The 23,751-nt window shown below is 49.6% G+C and overlaps 1 long non-coding RNA gene across 1 annotated transcript; it reads left to right on the top strand.

The window, feature by feature from the left end:
* The first annotated feature begins 7,814 nt into the window (after nucleotides 1-7,814).
* Nucleotides 7,815-23,281, top strand: LOC117975050 (uncharacterized). Its single transcript, XR_008620126.1, has 3 exons — nucleotides 7,815-7,931; nucleotides 11,977-12,040; nucleotides 23,071-23,281. It is a non-coding gene; the product is annotated as an uncharacterized LOC117975050 (long non-coding RNA).
* Nucleotides 23,282-23,751: the final 470 nt, after the last annotated feature.

The following is a 23,751-nucleotide window of genomic DNA, read 5'->3' as shown; positions in this document are numbered from 1 at the left end:
GCCCTAAGCCAACAAGTGGCCAGGGTGTTGGTTTCAGTCTCCTATGAGGGATGTCCTGGGAGCACAGCCAGTGAGCAATCCACGTGGTGGTGGAGGAGCCAGCATGAGGCCCTCCCTGGGTGTCTCCAGCCCCTACCTGTCTGCTCAGACCACCCTGACCATCTGCTTCTGCTGACTACATCTGCAGCATGAAACGCGCTGGGAGGTTTCAGGAGTGGGGCTGCCAGCATTGTTGTGCGTGACTATAGGGAGCTGTGTCAGGTTCTTCCTCAGAAAACTCTAGAAGAAAGGGAGCACCTTCCCCTCAACTAGCTTTTCAGACTATTTTATCTGCAGCTGGGCTCAGCGGCAGAACAATGAATGAAATGACTCCAACGATAAACCCATGCCAAGACCCAAGCAGACACTGGGAACACAGGGTTGTGGTAGTAATAAGCCTGCTGTTCCCTGGAACCAGACCTTCTCCACCTAGCCAGGTGCCCCTGGCTTATCAGAGCACAAACCTGAGGGCAGCCAGCCCCACCTGGGACATCATGACCTGGAGGAGACACCTGCCCCACAGTGGGTTGGGCGGGTCTACACACACTGACTGCTTGCTCTAATATCAACGGAGCTGGCCTCTCTCCAATAATCATGATGAATTTCCTTCTGCAGCATCATCGAGGAGGGTGTGCCTGGAATTCAAGCAGACTGCCCTCACACTCGGCAATACCCATCTGTCCCTTGGCCTCTTTCAAGTCCTCTGGTGATCATGATGAACTTGTCCAGGGCTCCGAGCATCTATTAATAAATAACGGTCCCTGAGATGACACAGTCCAATTAACAGAAACATGGCATTCAATGACGTGGTGGAGGGTGTGGGGGATGGCCAACTTTCACATGGCCTTACTCACTTGGGAGGTGACGGTGCAGCGCTGCAGCAGCCTAGGGCCCTTCCAAGGGCACCAGGGCCCTCATTAGACAGGGGAAAAGCTCCAGAGACACAAAGAACAGACAGAGGGATGGTAACAAAGCCACTCTGAGCACCAATTCGCGTCTTGGGTTAGTAACAGCTGCCAATATCTTTTGCATAAGTACTGCTGGGTGGGTGTCTGGTCGAAGCCGACGCGTGGGTAGTGAAAGAAACAGTCAAATTGATGAGAGTTAAGAACTGAGGGTTATTTTGAACTCTTACATTTTTAATTTGAGTTTCCTTCTTTTTCTTGGGGGGGAAAAGAAAAGTTGTTTTTCCATGGGTAAGCCAAGGGAAGTGGAAAGAGAGAGCTGGTGGAAGTGGCCTTAATTCATTCTTGGTGTGCTCCTTTTTCAGGATTGCTGCCTGGATGCAGGGGCATGGCCACGGAGACCTCTGGTGCCCTTTCCTTGGGCTGGAGGAATCCTGGATGGAGAATTCTAAGATGTAAGAAGGATGCCCAGAAGGTTTGAGGGGAAACTTGTAGTCATGGTAACCATGCAATTCAGAATTTCCCCATGAGAGTGGGTGATCCCAGTTTGTGAGAGGCAAAATCTGAGGTTCAGAGAGATAAAGCCGGGCACCAAAATGTCTAGAGGAAAACCAGCACAGCAGCTCATGCTCTTGGGGTGAGGGTAGCTCCCTTTGCCAAGTGCCCCATGACCCTCCTATGGGGAAGGAAGGACAAGCAGGTAGCAGAGCTACCTAGAGCCTGGAGCATGCCAAGAATGGGAGAGCCATGAGGGTAGAGGCGAGAGAGAGAAAACACGCTCAGAGCAAACCTAACTAGTGTTTCCACCAAGGTCTAGGATGGAGAACAACCTCATGACAGAGAAAACAACTTTAGTTAACAATCAGACAAATGGAAGCAGGGTTGGGGTGTCTTGGAGGGCAGAACAAATTTATAAAGTATTTTCAGAATTCTTTTTATATTCAGGTCACACACACATTGGCTGGTTCTCGTTCCCCACGATTCCATCCCAGACTCCAAGAACTCTATCCCATCCTCTCTCGGCAAACAGAGTAAACACACACATGGTCAGTTCCCTAGACATAGGGTGCCTCCTTGTGCACTAGGACCTTGCCCTGTCCTCTGCAGCCCTGTGCCCAGCTGCTGTGCAGAGCTCAGGGAGCTCCTTCTTGCCCAAACCTAGGTATTCAGCAGAAATGCCACCGTCTCACTTGGCACCGAGCAAAGTGCTCTAATCCCGTGGAAGGCAGGGAAGCCAGATTTTAACTCAGACAATATTTAAGACGCCCAGGAGCAGAGACAAGCGAATGTTTGCATAAATGCTCTCCCACTGAACTTCCTCCCTGCCCATATGTCCCCTGGCTTTCACACTGCTGGGGCCGCCTTGTGGGTAAACAAGGGAGTCCCTGGAGAGGCAGCCAGCCCTCCTGGCTGCCAGACCCCCCGCCCCACCACCCAGCCCTGCTCCACCTCCCCAGCCCCTGTGCTCCTGCTCCCCCACCCCTTTCTCATCCCCCTTTATCTCCTTCCTCTCCATTCCCATTTCTGGACCTGGCTTAGCCCTCTATAATGACTTAATCTTGCCGACAGGGTGACAAGCGGATGAATCGAACTCTGAGGCTTTTTTCTGCACTCCAGATTCATTTGAAGATTTCTCCCAGATGCGGCACTAAAACCCTAGATTCAATTTCCCTTTGACATAATAACCGAATTAGTCTCATATTGTCATACATAAATTACTAGCCAGTCAGGGTGCCACCAGAGGGAGAGAGAGCTGGAGAGAAAGCGAGGCGTGAGCTTCCAAAGGGGTGTGACTGTGACAAGCAGGGACCTGAATAACAATGGAAGACCAGAAGGGTAACAGCTAATCATATCTGACAAACGAGGAGAATTCCCAGGCTGCGGCAAAGGTAAAGAGTGTTTACCTTCCTCCCCATGCCCCTGGCCATTAAAATGTCACCATGGGGAGCCTTGCACCTTACAAGAGATACACAGATCTAAATATCTTCTCAATTAAGTAATGCTCTGTTTGCAAAGGCTGCTTTCAAAGAGGAAAATGTAATTTTGTGGAACTCCGCTGAAGCCTCTTGGCCTGGAGACAGCGCTGAGCTGAGCAGGGGACTTGCATAATGCCTGATTTGGAGTACAGATGCCCATCCTGGGCCCAGAGGGCTCAGCCTGGCTGATTCTGAGCACAGAGGCAGCATCCCAGCCTTGCCTACCCAGGCCCTGGGGGTGATTGCGGGCCAGGAGTCGATTGCGGCCAGATCAGAGCCAGCTGGAATGAGGTTCTCCCACCTGTCCACCAGCCACCCAGTCCAGGCCAGAGCTCTAGGGGAGCTCCTTATGCCTCCCCCTCCATTTCCTCCAGCCCATCTGTCAGTTCTGGTCAAGTCTTCCTCCTAAAAGCTCTGGCCTCTGGCCTGACCTCTGCAAGTGGACGCCCACATTCCATCTTGCTGGGGCCAGTGCCACCGCATCCTGACCGGTTTCCCCACTTTCGATCCTATCTGACAACCTTTGCTCCACTCACCGCCAGAGTTTATCTTGCCAAAATGCAAATTTGATGGCAGTACTTCCCCCAGTTACAACCTTCTGGTAGCTCCCTAAATAGTAAAGTCCAAACTTCTCAGCGTTTCCCGTAAGCCAAACAGGACCTGGCCAGCTTGCCTGTTGCCACAGGCATGACCCTTGCCTAGCCCCTCACACCCCATTTCCCAGGCAAGCCCCTGGGATCTTTCTGAGCTGCTCCTTAGGCCTAGAACATCCTTCTCCTCCTTCACTTAAGCACCGTCTCCATGTAAAGCCTTTTCCTGCCCCCAGCCCTGGTCAAACCTATCACTGTTCTCACCAACCTCCACTGAGCCCGGCTTTCTCCTAGCATGGCCCCTAAAATGTTTTATTGCTGTTTGTGGTCTACTTTATCCATCTCTGTTGCTAGATATCAGGTTCTTTGAAGGCAAAGATGGGATCTTATTCATTGCTACAGTCCTCTATGCCTAGCATAGAGTAGGAATTTGATAGATGCTTGGAAAATAAACACTCAAGAAGGTGTGTGAAGCCAGCCCAGAGCAAACCAAGGGCTCTCATACTCCCCGCGCAGCTCTACATGAGGGGCTTGTGCAGGCCCATCACACCCACCCCGTGAAATTTCAGTTTTTGTCGCATGCCTGCCATGAGCCCAGCTTGGGCTAGGAGCCATGTGACTTAGGACTTTTAGGTTCTTCGCCTGCGGCAGATGGTTAGTAAATGTGTAAGAGATTATCTGCTATGGGTTCTGTTCTCAGGAGCCTACCGCTTGTGGGAATAATAAAGAACAGGATACCATCAAGTATTCCACAAGATCGCAAGCTCCTAGATAAGCAAGGAATGTATCCTATTCATTTCTACATCTCTGTCCAAGTTACCTGCATCCCCCAACATGGTCTAGCAGAGCCCCTGTTCAGTACAAGTTGTAAAACTATGGAAATAAATGTGGATTTCATCTATAGTTTATCCTAAATGTAGTTTGGGGGACAGGAAAAGACCTGTCAATTTGTCTTTAACTTTTTATTTGTATTAACATCACCACCTTCTTGATTTGTTTTCAATCCTGTATTAGAGAAATACTTTCCCTTTATGTTTCTATTTAATTTGTAGTCTTGCAAAATCTCAAAGACTTAAGTGGCTTTAGAGCCAATTTATTAAATAGTTGGACTTGGTGGGAGTAGAATCAGGAAACAGCCTTTTGTCCTGTCACTACAGCCATTCAAACCAGCTCTCTGAGTGCCCCCTCCTCACCCCTGCTTAACCCCACCCCCATGGTATGCAGATCAAATCCCTTAACCTTTCAAAGGTTCTTGACTATTAACTCTCTCCATTCAATCCCATTATAAAAAAGTCCAGATTGACCTAAATCAAAACTTCACTCTCTCATTCAATTTAAGGCTTCTCTCCATCCCACCCTGTCCCAGCCTAGAGAATCTGCAATGGGTAGGAAACCAGCTTGCTGCTCATTCTCCCTCCTGGCCTTCCCCTTCTTTCTCCCTCATGGTCTGTGCATCCCCTGACTCCTTCAGGGTCAGGGCAGGGAGAAAGGTTACCTTTTTTTTGGTTCAAACTGTTGGTGCTTCTCTTTGGCTATTGAATGGCCTGGAAGATGTCCAAATGCAGGCTTTCTCCCATGTAGGTTCTTTAAAATATCCCTGGGAAAGCTCCACCAGGCAGTTCCCCAACAGGGCAATGGGCTCCCCACTGATCTCTCACGACTCCCCTCATCTCCAATGCAAGGGTGACCCACACAGCCTCCTTGGTCTCCTCTTCTAGCCAGTTGTCAGGGCAGCCATCTTTCAAGACAGCTCAAGCCTCGTTAATCTCTACTGGCCCATCCCGCCTTCAGGAGATATCCTAAGCCTTCAAACTCTGCCCACGCAGGCAGCTCCCAAGAGCCTCTCTCAGCTCCACTCCAGCAGAACTAGGGACAGGCCTCTGACTTTCTACAGCTTAAGTACCCAGCAGTGGGTGGGGTCAGGTTTCCCATTTGTAGTCAACACCCTCTTTCAATATGTGATTTTCCTGAAGCTTCCTTTACTTGGCTTGGAATGGACAGGGGATGGGAAACTCATTGTATTCCCCAAAAGACTCACAGACTCAGGCCTTCTCTTACCAGGATGGGGTTGGCTGATGGGAGAGGGCTGTGAGCCAGTTTTTCTCTCTTGATAAGTCTGCGGCTATGTCTGACAATACTTCTATTAGGCAGGGTTCTGGTAGGAAATAGACAGCATACTCAAAGGGGTAATTGGACAGAGTCAAAGGGACTTTACAAAGGTGTGGGAAAGGTTCAGGGAGCCACAGGCCATGGGGAAGCATCTTGAATCTAAAAGGGCAAGGGCAATGGGAAGTTTCTGGAACCTTGGGAGATCTGGAGCTGTTGGACTGGTGCTACAGCCTTTAGCAGAGGGATTCAGCCACCCTCGGACCGTGACCAAGCAGAGAGGGAAACAGGGGAATAAATACCTTGGCCTCTCTCCTCCTGCCCTTGGATCTTCTGCAGGTGCCTCCCATTGGCTGAAGCCAATGCAAAGCCTGAGGTTGAGGGAGGCCAGTTGATAATATTGGTAGCAGTCAGCCTGGCAGGACCAGGATAGAGAAGAATTGTGCTAGAGGGGTATGTTGGGAAATATCCAGTACATGCCCCTCTCTTTACAATGCGCAAGAACTTGTCACATTGTCCTCTGCTCGGAGCTGCAATGACATGAGTGAAAGTCCATTTGACAACCAATAACCCATCGCACACTTGTCTTTATCTCCTCCTCTCCTCTCCTCTCCTCCCAAAGGCATGGCATCTGCATCCCCAGTATAGACTGCAGAGAAGTGGGGAAGGCCTGGAGCCATGATGGCAGCCTCTCACCTTCTTCAAAGAGTGGCTTCCTTCTGAACCTGATCAACACTAAGGCCGCCCATGTGCAGACATCAGCTGAAAACCGCATAACCACAGTGCAAAGAAGATTGGAGTGAATGTTTGATTATCTGCCATTTGAGATTCTCTAGGCCTCAGCACCCCCATTATTAGCACACGTAATTAAGAGCTGGCTCAGGCTTGCTGGCTGAGGAGCCCTTCAAGAAGCTGTGGCTATAGAAGGAAAGGAAACAACTGGGTCGGTGATGCCCAAGGTGGAGGCGACATTCTAATTTGACTTTGGGGGCACAGGGATGAGACGCACGGTGTCCCCTCCCTCGTTTGCTACTCTAAGGATTACTAAAGGTGGTGTCCAGCCCAGGTGGCACAGCCTTGTGGGCAGGGCTGCTGATTGCTGCTGGCAACCAGACTTCTCAGGAGAGCTGGCTTCTCCACAAAGTGGGGACTGACTTTGAAAGACTCATTCATCAATGTCAGAGCTCCTGCAGACAGGATGAGGCCCAGTGTGGATGGGAGTATACTCACCAACACATCAGCTTCTTGTCACACAAACAAACAATCATGGCTCATACACCTTAATGTTCACCTTTTCCTTTCCCACAATCAGGTGGAGTCAGGGGAGGCAAGGGGAGGGATTATGGGGACACAAGATAGGAGCGAGGAAGGGAGCACTGGGCAACTCAGTCACAGAGAAGCAGGTCCCCAAGGAAGAGGCTGCTGGGCCCACGGCCTTGCCTGGGAGGACTGGAGATGGTTTGAGGTCAGCCCATACTGCAGACTGTGGTATGAGACACCAGGGCCACCAGGCACCTGTCTAAGCTCAAGCTCTAGCTGCTGTGAGCTGATGGTTGTAATGATTAACTTTAGGTGTCAGCTTGACTGGATTAAGGGATACCCTGATAGCTGGAAAAGCGTTATTAGGTGTTTCTAGGAGAGGTTAGCATTTGAATCAGTGGACTGAGTAAGGAAAATCTGCCCTCATGCAATGTGGGCAGGCACCATCAAATCGGCTGGGAGCCCAGATAGAATAAAAAGGCGGATTCTCTGTCTCTCCCCTCTTGAGTTGCTCCACACATCTTCTCCTGCCCTTGGACATCAGAGCTCACGGTGTCTGGCTTTTGGATGCTGGGACTTGCATCAGCAGCCTTGACAGCTTCTCAGGACTTCAGCCTCGGGCTGAGAGTTACACTGTCAGCTTCGTATTTCTCAGGTCTTTGGATTTGAACTGAACCATGCTACCGGCTTCCCAGAGTCTCCAGCTTGCAGATGGCCTATTGTGGGAGCCAATTCCCCTAATAAATCCCTTCTTGTAGATACATGCACATATACACTGATATGGTTTGGCTGTGCCCCACCCACATCTCAACTTGAATTGTGTTTCCCAGAATTCCCACGCATTGTGGGAGGCACCCAGGAGGAGGTAACTGAATCATGTGGGCTGGTCTTTCTCGTGCTATTCTCGTGTTAGTGAATAAGTCTCACGAGATCTGATGGGTTTATCAGGGGTTTCTGCTTTTGCTTCTTCCTTATTTTTTCTCTTGCTACCGCCACGTAAGAAGTGCCCTTTGCCTCCTGCCATGATTCTGAGACCTTCCCAGCCTTGTGGAACTGTAAGTCCAATTAAACCTCTTTCTCTTCCCAGTTTTGGGTATGTTTCTATTAGCAGCATGAAAACAGACTAATACGTACACAGACACACACATTACCCTATCGGTTCTGTTTCTCCGGAGAACCCTGACTAACATGCTGGCTAAGAGCATAAATGTTTCCATCAGACAGACTTCCATTCAAATCCTGGCTAGGCTACCCCCTTGTCTTGTGACTTTGGAAGAACTGAGGCACAGTTCTTCTGACCTGTAAAATGGAAATGACCAATCTCAAAGGCTGTGCTGAGGATTAAATGAAGTAATATATGCAAACTGCCTGTCATCATACTTAGCACACAGTCTGCAATCAATAAATGACAGCGTTAGCCATTATTGTTACTGTTGGCAGGCCCCCATTCTTCTTGCTTAGCCAAATCCCACAGGGTGGCAATCTTTGTCATTTATTTATCCAAAAACTGTTTACTCAGCACCTCCCATATGGCACTGGAGAAAAAGAGGCCTCAAGAAGCTCTAAGTCCAGCAATAGAGCAGAGGAGTAGAGCTAACAGCTGTGACGTGGGGTGGCCACAGGAGGCTGTGGGAGCACAGATGCAACCTGCCTGGCCCAGGCAGGGATGGGTAGGGAGGCCTGCCTACAGGAGGTGGCACCGGAGCTGACTCTTGCAGGATGAGTGGGTGCACCCAGGCAGTCACACTGGGGAAGCTGTTCCAGGCAGAAGCAACAGCCAGAACTGATGAGGAAGACAAAGGAGAGTGGTGGCTTTGGAGTGGCCGCAGGTCAATGACAGGTGGAAAAGTAGGAGATGAGCTGAAGAGGAAGCCATCATGCTGGACAGAGGCATCTGGTTTGTATCTGCAGGAGCAGGGAATTCCAACAAAGGACAGCCAGGAGCAGAGGTCATCAAATAGCCCTCCTGGACATCATCATGACTTTGCCCAAGGTGGCTGAGACTTGCTGCCCTGGAGGCTGTCCAGGCAGAGCCCTAGGCCTGGCCCTGCATCGCCCACTACTCCCTGAAGTGAGGTCGGCCTGACCATCTGGGCATTGCTGCCTGGGAGTCAGCCCTAGGGGGCCCAGATTACCACTACTACCGCTACCACCACCACCTATCTCCTCCTGGAAGCTGCACCTGCCTAAGACAATGCCTGGAACTTTGAAGGAAAAACAGCCCCAGTCCATCCATTTGCATCCACCCCTCAGAGGAGAAGGCCAGGCCAGAGTTGTGCTTTGCCCAGGCTGCCAGGAACTGGTGGATCCTCTATAGAGGTGGCCCCCAGGCTTTCAGATGGCACCTCTCTGCTAAGGGCACATTAACCTTCCTTGACTCTGACAATTGTCCTTCTTGGAGACAGCAGCTGAATCCACAATCCAGTTCTGCATATGGGAGGAATGGAGGCCCCATTCCCTCTAAAGTTCTAGCTGATGCTGTTCGGTGACAGGCCAGCTGCATGCTGTCACTGCTGCTGCAGGGACATAGGGAGCAGGAATGGCGGGGGTAGGTCACCCTCCACGCTCTCTGAAAATTGGATGTCTTGAACAGCTTCGAAGTTCCACACTGCCTCTGCAAGTGACAAGGGCTACAGGCCAGAGAGGAAGGCAAAGTACTTAATAGAATGGGTAGAGGAGGGATAAGCATTTGGGACTAAATTTTTAATCCAAGCCCTAGGTGATCTCAGAAAACTCACTTAACCTTTTTGAGCCTCAGTCTCCTCTCCTGCATTACGGGGATGACTGCATTACTGGCAAAAATTTATTGTGACAATGATTGTCTATGTTTCCCAAATAGGGAACTCTGCCCCTGAGCCTACATGGTAATACGGTGAGAAGTACATATTTTCCTAAGGCATATATATTTTATCCAAAGATTTTAGAGACAAGCATATTTTAAAACAGATAAATATATATTCTGGAGAAGCATATAACATTTTAATTAATTATAAAGATAAAATTTGAATTATTAAAGAAATTCTACTTTGGCTAGACTCTGGGCTATAGCCAGACCTTGGGACCCTGCTTCCTGCTTCCCTGTCATTGGGGATGTGTGAACCAGTCCACTGAGAGGCCCAGCACACGGAATCCTTTTTGTGACACAGGGCAAGTGTTAATATCCACTGCCTGAGAGTGGAACATTCGAGGCTGTGTGTCTTTGTGGCCCATTTTGCCCATGAACTTTTATTGTAACCACAACTATCTAGTCCATCTATCCATCTTTGATACAATCATAGAAAAACTATGGGCATCAAAGGATACTTCTCCTTGGAGAGTGAATATCCTGGGAATAATTCAGAGAAGAGGACGGGAGGGAACCAGCACAGGCTGGAGGAGATAAGCAGGAGGAGATGGGGCAATTGCTGGCATAGGAGACAGACACCTGGAGAATGATATGGGGGAAGGCGAAATCTAAGATCCAAGGGCCCCAGGGAAAAATGGAGGCAGAGCCACAATATGGTGCGGGTCACACAAAGAGGGCTCAAGACCACCTGCAGCCACAGGCCAGGTGGGGAGCAGGAGCCGCAGGGAGGGAAATGATGGCCCCTTGCTAAGTATGAAAATGACCTCTCTAGGTCTCTGACACTGATTTATCCCTGCCCTTTTATTGCAGACCCAGTTTAACAGTCGGTCCTCTGTGTCCCGTTGATCATGTTCTGCCAGGTTTATGGAAAAGCCATCTCAGCCTAGCCTCTGACTGTTCTCTTTCCTCAAGCTTAATACTGCTCAGTTTAGGGAACACAGCCATCTGCTTGCTGGAAGCGCATGAGCCCAGAGATGCCCCAGTTCTTTGAGTTGTGGCCTATGCGATCGAAACTGGGGAGGTAGAGACTGCATGCAGCTTTTATGAATAACAATGGTGAAGTATATTTAAATGTATAGATTTTTAGCAGCAATACAAATGTTGAAAGGGAGAGGGGAAGCCCATACCCCAAACTCCATGTAATTCATTTTATTCTAACTGAAGTGCACAGTTACAGGCCTGGGGCTTGCCATCGATCAGTTTTGATCAAGTGGCTGAGAATAGTTCTTAATGCCTGAAATTCTTTTCTATTTTTTCTTTTTATTTTTTAAATTCTGGGATACATGTGCAGAACATGCAGATTTCTTACACAGGTATACATGTGCCATGGTGGTTTGCTGCACCCGTCAACCTGTCATCTATGTCTTAAGCCCCACATGCATTAGGTATTTGTCCTAATGCTCTCCCTCCCCTTGCCCCCCACCCCCTGACAGGCCCCAGTGTGTGATGTTCCCCTCCCTGTGTCCGTGTGTTCTCACTGCTCAATCCCCACTTATGAGTGAGAACATAATGCCTGAAATTCTTTAAAAAGACCTGTGGACTTTAGCGGGGGCACACATGATTTCTGCCTCCAGGTGGAAGAAGATACTTTCCCAGAACTCACCATTACCCAAAAGTGGGCCTCAGAGTCATGCATTTGGGGTTACAAATTCAGGGGATACCGTGGGAGCCACAGTGATTAACTTTGGCACTTCAGAATATTCCTGCCATTGGACACCAGGTGATGACCTGAAAACCTAAAGCTTCATGTTCATCCAAATCTGTGAATCACTTGTGAAGCTGTCACTTTATTTCCAGCAAATAGCTCTGCAATTCTCTAAAATAGGGGATTCTACTGAGCCGAGGGCATTTCATCGATGGGAAATGAGCACAGTCTCCAGATGTCATCTGCTCAATCCTCCTGTCCCGATGGAATCTGAATGTCTACATGTCCTAGAACAAATCGGCAATGTTTTCCCCCTGCAGCTTCAAGTTCTCTGTGTTCAGATTTCTTCAGGAAGAAAATAATGTAATGAATCACAGGGAATCCAACACATTGGGTGAGAAAGCATTTGAATGAGTTTCTTTGACAAGTGTTCACCACCCAGCAATGGGATGGGCACAAGGACAAAGGAAATAAACCATCAGAGAATGTCCCTCTTACATCATGCGATCAACCTGTCTTGCGAAGTTTGCAACCCAGACTCTTCAGATGATGCATACTTTTTAAATTCGAATAAACTGTTAAAACTTCCTTTGTCTCTCTTTTCCTGCAGGTACACCATCAGAGAAAGAATGCCGATTTTTGCCTATCCACAAAGCTTGGCAAGCTCTTTACTGGTAGGGGATAAGGCCTTACTAGACTAAGTATATGAAATCATTAAGTAAAACAAAATGTTTCATTAAAAATGTCAAGTGGGCAGCTTAAGGTCAAGTGAGACAGATTTGGCCTAAAGGCTTTATGTTGTTGTGTACACTTACAGAAAAGAATCCATAAAAAGAGCTCAACTGGGAAGTTGAAAACACGTGTAACATAGATTACAAATTTCAAGGGGCCACAGTGTAAATTTCCTTAAGTTTATTCTATTTCTTTCAGGCCCTACACACAGGCATTGGGACCAACACTTCTTTTTATGCCTGACCCAATCTCAGCAAACATTAAGGGACCCCTGGGCACCAGTCACTATGCTTGGAACTTCCCTTTAATCTGCATACAGCCCTCTGAGATAGAGGTTATTAACCCCAATTTTATTGATGAATAAACAGTCTTATAAAGGTTAAGGGGCATTCAAGCCTCACTACCAGCATCTTTGCCTTTAAACCTCAGCTGCCTCTTAGTGTTTAGAAGGTGGGTAAAATAGAAAAAATAAACCTCAGCTGCCTCCTATCACTGCCAGCTGGAGCTGGGACTGTTTAGATACAGCCTTGGGGAAACAATTTCCTCATAGCATAGTTCTCAAACTTCAGGATGCCTACTTGAGAAACATTACAAAAAAAGAAACAGATTTGAGGTTTCCGCAACTGATTCATCAGGACTGAAGATGAGGGCTGGTCATCTGCATTTTTAGAAGCACCACCCGTGGCTAAGTTGCAGGTGGCCCACCCAAGACCGCACTTTGACCTCCTCTGGCAGGACATCTCCTGCAATCACTCCTCTGCCTCCAGGCAGACACACCATACATACCAGCCCATCTTTGAAGAGAATGCTAGATTTTAGAAGCTCTTCCCAGAATCTTCTGGTCTGGTACAGGAACCTGGAGGCAGTCCTCACCACTTCCGAGGCCGAGCAAGGGAGAGGCAGGAAAGAAAGAGTGAGCAGGGCTTCTCTGCTCCTTCCAGGGCCAGCCCCCCAGCAGGAGTGACCTTTGCAAGCCTCACTTGTCAAATAGCTGATTCCCACCCTCTCTGCTGCTCATGGGGGCCGGAGCGGAGCGGCTCAGCGCTCCTCAGCAAGAAGGGTTCTGGCAACAATCCTCTAAGAAGGAGAGTTTACGGTTCTGTCTCTGACATTATAAAATTAATATACTTCTGAAGAGAGCAGGAGAGGACTTTCGGGGTAAATGTCTTTTTCTTTTTCCCCCCAGGGTAAAGGCCACTTAGCTCAAATTCAGTCAGCTGGCTCCATGGGACCTCGAAGTGTTTGGGGCTTAACTGTACAGGAAGAGAATGTTGCATACACAGCCCTGCTGCATTTTCTCACAATGGGTTCTAGCTCTTCCCTTGAGGCCTTGGGAAAGAACTGCTGGAGTCCTTTAAGGCCAGGAATCCACCCTCTCCCAGCCAAGCTCTCCTTGCCTCCACAGCACATAGGAACTCATTTACTCATTCATCTCTCCAGCCAACCATTCCCCCACCATCCTTCCATTCTGCATGTAGCCAACCAACCTGCCAGCCAACATAGTTCTCACGCTTTCATTCATCAAATGTTTATCGAGCCCCTTCAGTGTACCAGGCTCACTGTTACAAAGCCAGAATCTGGAGCCATTGCTGTCTCTATGTGTGTGTGGACTCCAGTGGTTCTCAAACTTGGCTGAAGATTAATGTGGCCTGGAGCCTTTAAAAATCTGTCCTATTCATCGTGTTGGGGACACACAGATGAATAGGACTCCTCGCCATTAAGGAGATTACATCTCAGAAATTTTGCTTCAAAGGTAGAGGGAGACCAGATATTAAAGCTATGGTTGAGATTTTATTCTCTTGCCCAACTATCGAACTCCTACTTACCTGTCAAAACCCAACTCTAATATGCTCAGCCTCCAAAACTCCTCCCCATTCACCCCAGGAGATTAGATGTTTCCCGAGTGTCTTACTGTGTTTGTTCATGACTTGATTCCAGCCTTGTTGTTGCTATTTGTATCTGTCTCCGGTGAGGGCAGCAACCAGTCTTTCTTAAGTGTATTTCTCGTGCTGAGCCCATGCCTGCTGGGCAGCGGTTTAGTGGCTTTCTAACTTTTGTGAACCTAAGAATCACCTGGGAAACTTGTTAAAACACTGACCCCCACCCTGCGCCACCTGCCAGCTCCACCCCCATGTGGTCTGACTCAATAGGTCTGAGACTGAGGCTTAGGAATTTGCATTTTTAGTAAGTTTCTTGGGTGAATCTGATATAGGTTCTCTGCAGAACACACTTTGATAACTATTATGCCGGTGACTCCATAAAAGTTTTTTGAATGAATGAATAAATAAAAACCAAGGAATTAAAGGTCAACAAAAAGTCTTGGAATTTAGTAAGGTCTGTGGATTGCATCCATGTTAACTTCCTAGTTTTGATATCAAATATAGTTATATGAAATGTTACCACTGGGAGAGGGTATATGGGGCCTCTCCTTACTATTTTTGTAACTTCCTGTGAATCTATAATTGTTTCAAAGTAAAAAGTTAAGAAGTCTGTGGTTTTCCCAGGCCTCAAGGATGTAGAGTGGTAAGTTGCTTCAGACCACTGATGAACGGACCTTTAACTCCACCCTCTAGAGACATCAACCCACAGCTGAGTACAATTAATCATAGACTTAATTATCAGGAAGGAATTCTCTACTATACCTTTCATTCTTTGCCTAATTTCTCAATATCTTCCCAAATAATCTTATAATAAATATTTTCTTTTGATGTAAGCTATGTTAAAACTATTTGGGGAAGTTGAGGACAGCATTTGAGACAATGGAGACACCGTTACAAAGCCAGAATCTGGGGCCATTGCTGTCTCTATGTGCATGTGGACTCCAGGGTTCTCAAACTTGGCTGAAGATTAAAAATCTTAAAAAAATTTTAGATCAGAGCCTTTAAAAATCTCAGTGCCCAGGCCACACCTCATTCCAATCAAAATGAGAATTTCTGGGTAGGACTCCAGGCATTAGGGTTCTGGAAAGCTCCCGGGTGATTCCTACCAGTGGCGCAGGTTGTTGGCCTGTGAGCACCACTGTGGGCCTGCGCAGGAGGAGGGAAACTGTAGTTCCTTCTGAACTGCTGCCTCTAAACTCAGCTCAGAAAGATTCACAACACTATTCGAGGCAGGACCAGCCCTGTGATCTCTTCTCTGCCATTCTCCTTCCTCCAAGCCAAGACCTGGAGGCAGGAAGGACTCCCGCTTGCCTTCCTGTGGAAGCCTTCGTTGGGTCCACAGTGCTTTCCACATGTGCAGGGACCTTCTTGTCTGTGGGGCTGAAAGGCCCCTTTCATAGAGAATGGACACTTCGTATGGTCTGGAGGGCCCTCAGTGTCCCTTGGAAGTTCACCAGGGCTGGCTGGCTCATCGACAGGTGGGCTCCCAGTGTCTGTCCTGGTCAGGAAATACTTTCAGGAGAGAGTCTATCAGACCCATGCTTGAGTTTTGCCGGGGTGAAGGGGCTACATTGAGGACCCTTACGGTAGAAAAGGGGCTGGTGCCCAGCTCTGGGGGCAGAGCACCAGGTAAGGACTAGTGGAGCCCTATCTGGTCATAGAAGGGGTACAGGATCTCTTTGGGAGCATCTGTCACCCTCTGATGACGTGGTCCTGTGTGTCCCATGGAGAGGGCAGGTTTTCAGGTCCTGGGGATTCTGAAGCACGGTCCATGGTGCCTGGAGGTTACAGACAGCCCAGTTCTCTCTGTAGTGCCTGAGGGCTCTCCACCATCACCCTACCCCACAAGGGTCGGGGTGGGGCTGGGAAGGACCAGTGCTGACACTCTGCAGACTGCCACATAGGACAAGACGGAGTACCCGTGACCAGAGGATACCCTCCACTCAGGGTGGTGCAGCCCCCTGGAGGCCCCGTTAGAGAGGGCCTAGTTGTCTAACCAGGCTGCGTCCACTGCTAGCTGATCAAGGGCTTCTAATGAGCTCTGGGCTCCCCAGGCTCACCTGGAGACAAATAACCGGCTTGGCTTCATGGTCCTCTTGGCCATCCCTACCCACACCTGCCTGCTCACCTCAGCTTCTTTCTCCTTTCCGCTCACCTCTGGTTTGTCAAAAACTTGTAGATCAAGCTGAGAGACAAAGCCCTCACATTGATTCACTGAACCTTACGACTGCTTTGAGTAGAAATGTGAGACTAGGTGCAGTGGCTCATGCCTGTAATCCCAGCACTTTGGGAGGCCGAGGTGGGTGAATCACTTGAGGTCAGGAGTTTGAGACCAGCCTGGCCAACATGGTGAAATCCCCATCTCTACTCAAAATACAGAACTTAGCCAGGTGTGGTGGTGGGCACCTGTAATCACAGCTCCATAGGAGGCTGAGTCAGGAGAATCACGTGAACCTAGGAAATGGAGGTTGTAGTGAGCTGAGATCGTGCCACTGCTGCACTCCAGCCTGGATGACAAAGTGAGACTCTGTCTCAAGAAAAAAAAAAAAGTGAATTTTCCAGATGATCCAAACAGGAAAGGCAAATTTTAATTTTGGGTCTAGCCACTGTAGTAGCCATTATTTAACCTATTTTAGCCACTGCATTGTACACATTAAATCCCCCCAACTCCCCATTTTACAGGTGAGGAAAGTGAGGTCCCAGTACATACAAACATTGACTTGACTCAAGAGCCCACACATGTCATTGCTGTGTTCTGTGTGACCTCCAGGATCCTTCACACTAAGACCTAGAGGTCACTCTCATTGCCCCTGGAAGGGACCAGAACCCCTGTCCCTGGGAAATGGAGGACAGTCTTCTGTAGTTGGTTGGATCAACGCTGTCCACTGAGAAACAGGACACCTAGAAGCAGGAGATCTGGGGAAGAGAAGCCTTGGCAATGCCCTTTTTGACCCGCTGGATGAAAATGGCCTAGTGGGCTGAACCCCGGTTTGGGCAGGAAGGCGAGATTTGTAGGCCCAAGCCGGCTCCCATCTCTGAGGCTCTCCCCAGCCTGCTGGGACATTTGAGGAGGAGGCTAATGTCAAAGGTGGAGTGGCCCAATTTCTGTTCAAATCTGATATGGGGAGCTGGGAGGAGGGGGACGAAGGTGTGAGGAGAGGGTGGGCCCACTTCTCCAGCTGCAGCTTCCCTAGATGAAGCAGAGCAGAGAATCCCCAACTCTGGTCTCACACGCTGGGTGACTGAATTTGAGATAAGCATCTCATGGTGTCCCTCTGTTAACATCTTCTACATCGTACTTGTATCCCATCTTCACTTACTAGCTGTGTGATTTGGGGCAATTTCTGTTTGTCAGTTTCTCCATCTGTGAAACAGCTATAATAACAGTATCCAGCACCCAGGGTCGTAGTGAGGCTTAAACAGTTAAATGTGTGTAAAATACCCAGTACAGTGTCTGGCACACAGGCAGTACTCGGTCGGTGTTAGCTAGTAGTAACAGGTCTCTTCTGAGACAGAGTAATTTCTTTTTCCATAAGCGACACTTTGGATAGATCAGAGAACTTTCTTGCCTGTTACACAGGCTAAGACACGTAAGATTATTCTACAAAGAAAACAGAAGCATCTCCTTCCTGGGACCCTTGTAGAAACTATTGTGTTTCAGGCAAAAATGATAATAAACATGTGTTGAGGGCCTACTGTGTGGTGGGCACTTCTGTGTGCATCATCTCATGGAGCCCTGCTAGCCCTCTGCAGGTGTTTTCCTTTTATAGAAAAGGAAGCCCAGGCTCAGAGGAGGTTAAGTGCCTTGCCCCAGTTACAACTATGGTCCAAGCCTCCTCACCCCTGCCTGCACCCGGTGACAGAAGATGGATAGACAGTATGACCTTCAGAAAACCTCTGCAACCCGAGTAGTCTCACCTGGGCTTGCTCAAGCCATCAGCAAAATGGAGATCTGAAAATAATCATGCTCTATTCAGAGTGTTTCTCTTCTCTCTCAGCAATACATTCTCCCGACATCCAGCAGAGCAGGGGGGTGGCCGGCCCGGGGCACTGACTGACATCTCTGAGCAGAGCTTTTCAGTGGACGGAGCGCAGACGGCATTGCGTCTGCAGAGGCCCGCGGGCAGGGTGATTGCTGGGCTCCCGCAATAACAGGCAGTCCTTGGAGGCTTTTGACTCACACTTCGTAAATTGGTTTCATGCATGGGCTATCAGTGGGGGCCTGGCTAGATAATAGGATTTTCCAACACAGCTCTTTCCCCCTCATCTGCAGCCACCCAAATCTCTGTGCAGAGTGCCTGGAGGGGACGTGATGTGCTTGGCAGGGAGCGCCACGTCAGACTCCACAGTCCTGGTTGGGGTGATGCGTGTCTAAGAGGCCATGGTTCAGAGCAGTGTCGGAGAGCAGCTTATGTGCTCCACAAGTAAGGATGGGGGGTGTCCCAGGCAGGCACCCACAGCCAAACCTTTCCATGGTGGATGGGTGTGTGGGGGTTCTCAGGAAGCGCCAGGTCCTCAGGAAGCAGCCTGTGGGGCCAGGCTACTGCTCACGGCTGACTGCAGGGTACCACCAGCCTCGACTGTCCACAGCAAGTCCCTCCATGCCCAATCTGACCCAGAGGGAGGCACATCAGAGCCCAGAAGCCCAAGCAGCCCAAGGGCAACCATACCCCAGAAGCAGACGTTCGTGAAGGTGTCGCTGGAGAAGCGTTCTCAGGAGAAATGGGGAGAAGGAAGGAAATAAGGATGTGGTCTGGGCCCGAGATCAGCTTCAGTCTCAATCCACCGGGAGCTTAGGAGCACAAATGATACCACAAGGTCAGGCTCACCTTGAGGCAAGGGGCCTGGTCTTTTTTCCCTACTGTCTGTTAGTCGGTCATCAGCTGTTGGCTTAGGGCAAGGGAACTGAGAAGGCATGTAGCTAGCCTCTGAAGGCAGGCAGCTGCTACTCAGCTAAGGTGAATTATCCAGAGAAGGGGCAGCTGGGGGCTTTAGTGGCCAACACACACAGGGGCTGGGGGATGGGCTGCACCCATCCAGCAAAGGGGACTTGGGGGGGTACCAACATCCCTGCACCATGCCCATGGGAGTACAGCCAGGGCACAGCTCAGCTGGAACGCTGTCAAGAGCAGCCTGGTGATTCTGACTTGTAGAAAGCTAGAGGGCCGACGTGCCAGACAGCTGTACAATGGGCAGTGTCTGTGACAGCCTCAGCCATCCCCCAACACCCTTACGCTGACACTACAAAGCCAGTGATTCTCAAATCCGCCCTCTTATCTTTTCCCAGCAGGGCCACAGGGCTGCAAGTTTCATCAAGGGCAGCATCTGGGAGCCTCTGCCCAGGGCCCCTGAAGCCAGGGCCAGCCCCATCTGCACGCAGGCACACAGACACCTAACAGAGTTGTTCTGTGACGATCCAAAGCCTCCTACCCAAGAGCCTTTAATACAAGTTTGCTGCTGAAACACAAATATCCGCCTTCGATGCGGAAGAGAGATTAAATTAGGAACAATCTTAATTCTTTCTGGCAGAGGGAAGCGAGCGAGAGCTGTCAGTTCCCCAATGATAGATTGTTAAGGAAATCCAGGTTTAAAGGCATTTCATAAGTTTGCTTTTGCCTGCTAATAAAGAGAGTCAGCTAACGGAATCCGATCACCAGGCGAGATCGTAATGAGATAATGCAATGTGTTCCACAGAGACCCAGCCAGCTCCTTGAAATTCCTCCGAGAGAGTTTCTGAAGTACCACGTTGTGACAAGGAAGGAAAAGTAAGACGAAAAGAGAGAAGGGGAAATGGGCATAATTAGCCAAGTAGATTAGGTGATTCAACAAAGGTCATACGGTCTCAGCAGGCTGAGGGGCTGTGATATTTATCACCTACCTCCCACCTGCTTCTTCGTCTCCAGGCCTGCGTGCTTTCTCAGTGAGATGAGCAAGCTCAGAGTCATGTTCCTGGAATATGCAGAGATTGGAGGCCTGATCACAAGCAAGGTGCCTGGAGTCCTCACCTGGTAGCTGGGAGTGGGCCTCAGCGGAGTCTCTTCCAATACCCCAAGGGTTTGAGGGAAGGGGCTGTGTTCTGAGGGACCCTCAGCCTAGGCTTGAGGTCACTCAGCCCCATGTCCAGCTGGCTGTCAGCTGCACACTGAGTGTTCAGGTTGGGTGGCTGCGATAGCTTGGGCTCTGCTTTAAAGGTGTTTGGCCCCTTCCCTGGGGGTTGTTCTGGGGCTGAATTACACCCTGGGTTTATGCCGTGGTCTGGGCTGGGCTAACTCTGTGTGTTCACCTGGACATCAATGATCAACCTATTTGGCAAACCAGAAAAGCAGACTCATCCACATGCAAAGAAAATGTAATTCCGGGCTTAAGGCAATAAAATAAACTTCCAAACTCCTATTTACTATTTCAGCAAGCTCAGCCCCCACACCCACTCTGCTCTTGTCACCACCCTTGTAGGCATGGACCACCTTTTTTTGTTCTAAAGGACTTTGAGAATCTGAAGGCTATGAAAACCTCTTTCCAGAAAAAGTGCAGATACACATAGACACCAAGTTGTCATGTAATTTCAGGGGCTTACAGATCCTGATCCTGAATCCTAGCTTTCAAAACTCTGGAGAGGAGGGGGTGATCCTCTCTTTGATGCACCCTGTGCAGACAGATGCAGCCCAGGCAGGAGGCCATCTGGAGCTGGTCCGGCCCTAGAGACAGGGAGCGCAGTTGCATTTCCTGTACTGCCCAGATTGTGTTTCCAGGCCTCTGAGTATCTGGGGTGAAAGAGAAGCTAGTGGCCAGCAGGGCAAACAGTGGTGACTGTGGAGGCAAGAAGTGAAGGCCAGGGATGGTGACTCGCAGGTGCAGGTGGCAGCCCACATGATTGTCTCTTATCTTGTGGGATCTGTCACCTCCCCTCTGTTCCCTAAATGGCCCAGTAGATGGTCCCTTGGAAGGAAAAGGGCTTTTGTACATGCTTGGAAGGCAGCACAGAGTAGGTGCTGGGAGACCAAGTCCTCTGCTATAGCCAGAGGGAGAAAACCCCAAGGGACAGAATGGTGCTGGCTACACGGGAGAGGTAGAGGTAACTGAGGCTCTGGAGCCTGGAAGGACTCCCAGAGGGAGGATGGGTCTGGGGTATTGGAGACTGCTCACTTCCTGCCCGGGGACTGGAGGGACTCTGAGCTGACTGTATCCATAAGTTTAGACACAGCCATTGGCGTTGCTGCCTAAAAGGGGCTTCTTTCTCTCAGTGATCACTAATGTATTGTGTCCCTGTAATTGTGTATTGTATTTTGGCGTTGGTGCATCCAGAGGAGATTGGAAATCCAGATCGAACCCTCTGTCCCTGGCAGGACATCCATCACACACTGAGGGGACTGGGTAAGGTGAGGGAAAGGGGCAGAAAGTCAGGGGGTGCTCAGATGCAACCAGAAAAAAGTGGGGAACCAAGAGGGGGAGGATTTTTTCTGGATCTCGGAATCCTTTGTGGCCCAGTGCCCGGCTAGCAATGCTCACACTGCTCATGTGTCTGGACTTGCAGAGAGGATCAGGGCGTGGGGAATGGGGGCCCTGGCATCCCAGGGGCCTAGACTTGTCTCTCAGTCATTCAATGACGAGCATTACTTGGGTACCATCTTATGCCAGATACTGTTCTAGGCACTGGGGATACCACAGGAAACAAAATAGACCATGTTCTTGGAGTAGGTATGCTAGTGGAGAGGCTCAGGCATGGATCCTGGTCTGCACATGTGGGGACCAGATGCCCCACCATCACCAGATAAGCTCCCCAGCCTCCCGCTCTTGCAGGGTGATAGGATAGACCCTTCCTCAAAACGGATCAGTGGAAGAGCTACAGGGCCTCTGGCCCCCATCCTCCCACCTCCATCTCCTTGAGCTAAGAAGACAGACATCAGGGTCCATCTCCTTCCACCACCCACCTCACCAGGGTCTGGGTCTGGCTCTGGCAGGACTCGCTGAATGGGCTGTGGCATGTCACTTCCCTCTCTGCTCCTCGGCATTTTTAACTCTAAGATGAGGCTAATGACACCAGCTCCAGGTGTCATCACATCACCAGAATTCTGTTAGGACCATGGAACCCACAGAAAGTCTGGTCAGAGAAGAGACTTCAGGAATCCTTGAGCCCAATGGCCTCATTTATATAAGAAGAAACCAAGGTCCACAGTGGCTCCTACTGAGATCTTGTCTTAGAATGCTCCTGATGGATGAGAGGCTCTTTGTAAACATGAGGGGTTGTTTTGTTACTTTTGCTATTTTTCATTTGAGGTCCACTGGCTGGCCTCCCACGGCCCAAGCAGAGAAAGGAGGCATGAGCCAAGAGTCCCCTGTGGGTCCCCAGGTCCTTCATTTGTCCTCAAAGACCTTGTTGGCCTCAGGCCCCAAGGAGCTCCCCCTGCTGTGACTGCCCAGTCCCTCTAAGAGGACGGAAGCTGTTTATTGCTTTCTTGCATGGTGAGGGAGGCTGGAGTTATAGGCTAATTAAACCACAGACAGATTCCTCAGCAGTTGGCTGGGACCATAAGTGCTGTTACAACAGTAAAAGGCCAGAGATGACAGATGGAGCTTTTCCAGGATTATGTCACCACTGACCCCGAACACGGCCTCCACTGTACCCCTCAGCTTCAGGGCCATGCTCCATAGGGTGATTGCTCTGCACCAGGGAAGTCTATAGACGATTAGGGGAAAAAGCAAAAACAAAAGACAGGAGTGGAACGGGCTTAACCCAAACGCAGTGTCAAGAAGTAGCAACCTGACCACACTGTGGTATCCCTGAAAGAATAGGAACCTGTCCAAGATTCTTCTCAAAGGGAGAGCAGGGATGTTCTTCCCAAAGTCGAACTGAAATCCCTTCTGCTGCCAAGACAGCAAAGGGATGGGGACAAGGAAGATGATTTGCCAAGATACAGACACCACGAGCTGGGGAAGGGTCCTCCATGATAATCAAAAGCTACCCTGGGGCATGTCCTGATGGCTCCCTGACAGTTGCCCCAGTCAGGGTTCCTGCCTGTTGCACTGCCTTCAACCCACCTTTTTCAGGAAGTTGACCTCGATGGGATTAAGCCAAAATCTTGACTGTTTTCTAGGCTACCCACAATCGATGAGCTGGAGGGAAGGAGGAAGAGAAAGGCAAAGAAATGATCTCACCATTAGAAATAACCTTCAGGGGAAAGTCTTCATCTGGTTATGGAGTCAGCCAGGTTGGCTCTGGGTCCCCTCTCTGCTGGTGACCAGTGGCATTGGCTTGTACAGTTCATGTAACCATCCCTGGGCTTCTGGTTCCTCCACTGTAATAAAAACAGCTGAATGTTCCTCCCTTGTGAGTATACTGTGAAGCTCCAGAGAGATCATGCCTTTACAACCGCAAAGTGCTCGGTAGAGATGAATTGTGGTTTTTCAGCCACTCATCGGAGAACACAGCCTCCAAGAGGAGCTAGAACCTTCTTTACCCTGGAGAAGAAATCCCCTCTTTCCTTGATAATGAATTCCTCGGAGCTCGCAGAATGAGAAAAGCCACGCTAAAGTCTAATCTCACACCCAGCTGTGGCCAGGCTGCTGAAGGGACAGACCCAAACAGCAACTGAGATGGAGGAGCTGGAGCTCAGGAGAGGCCCGGCTCCCACCTCCCTCCAGCTGGGAAGATGGTACAAATTTGGCCAGTCCATTCCTCTGTTTCCCAGCTGCCCATGTTCCTCAAAACCTACAAGGTCACTCGGCCCAGCTGGAGTTCTAGCTGGAGCACTGACATGATGCGATCTGACAGCGCT

Source organism: Pan paniscus, chromosome 9 (genome assembly GCF_029289425.2).
Source record: "Pan paniscus chromosome 9, NHGRI_mPanPan1-v2.0_pri, whole genome shotgun sequence".
In the NCBI taxonomy this organism is placed as follows: Eukaryota; Metazoa; Chordata; class Mammalia; order Primates; family Hominidae; genus Pan; species Pan paniscus.
Note: the sequence above shows the minus strand (reverse complement) of the source record. Positions and strands in the feature narration are given on the sequence as shown.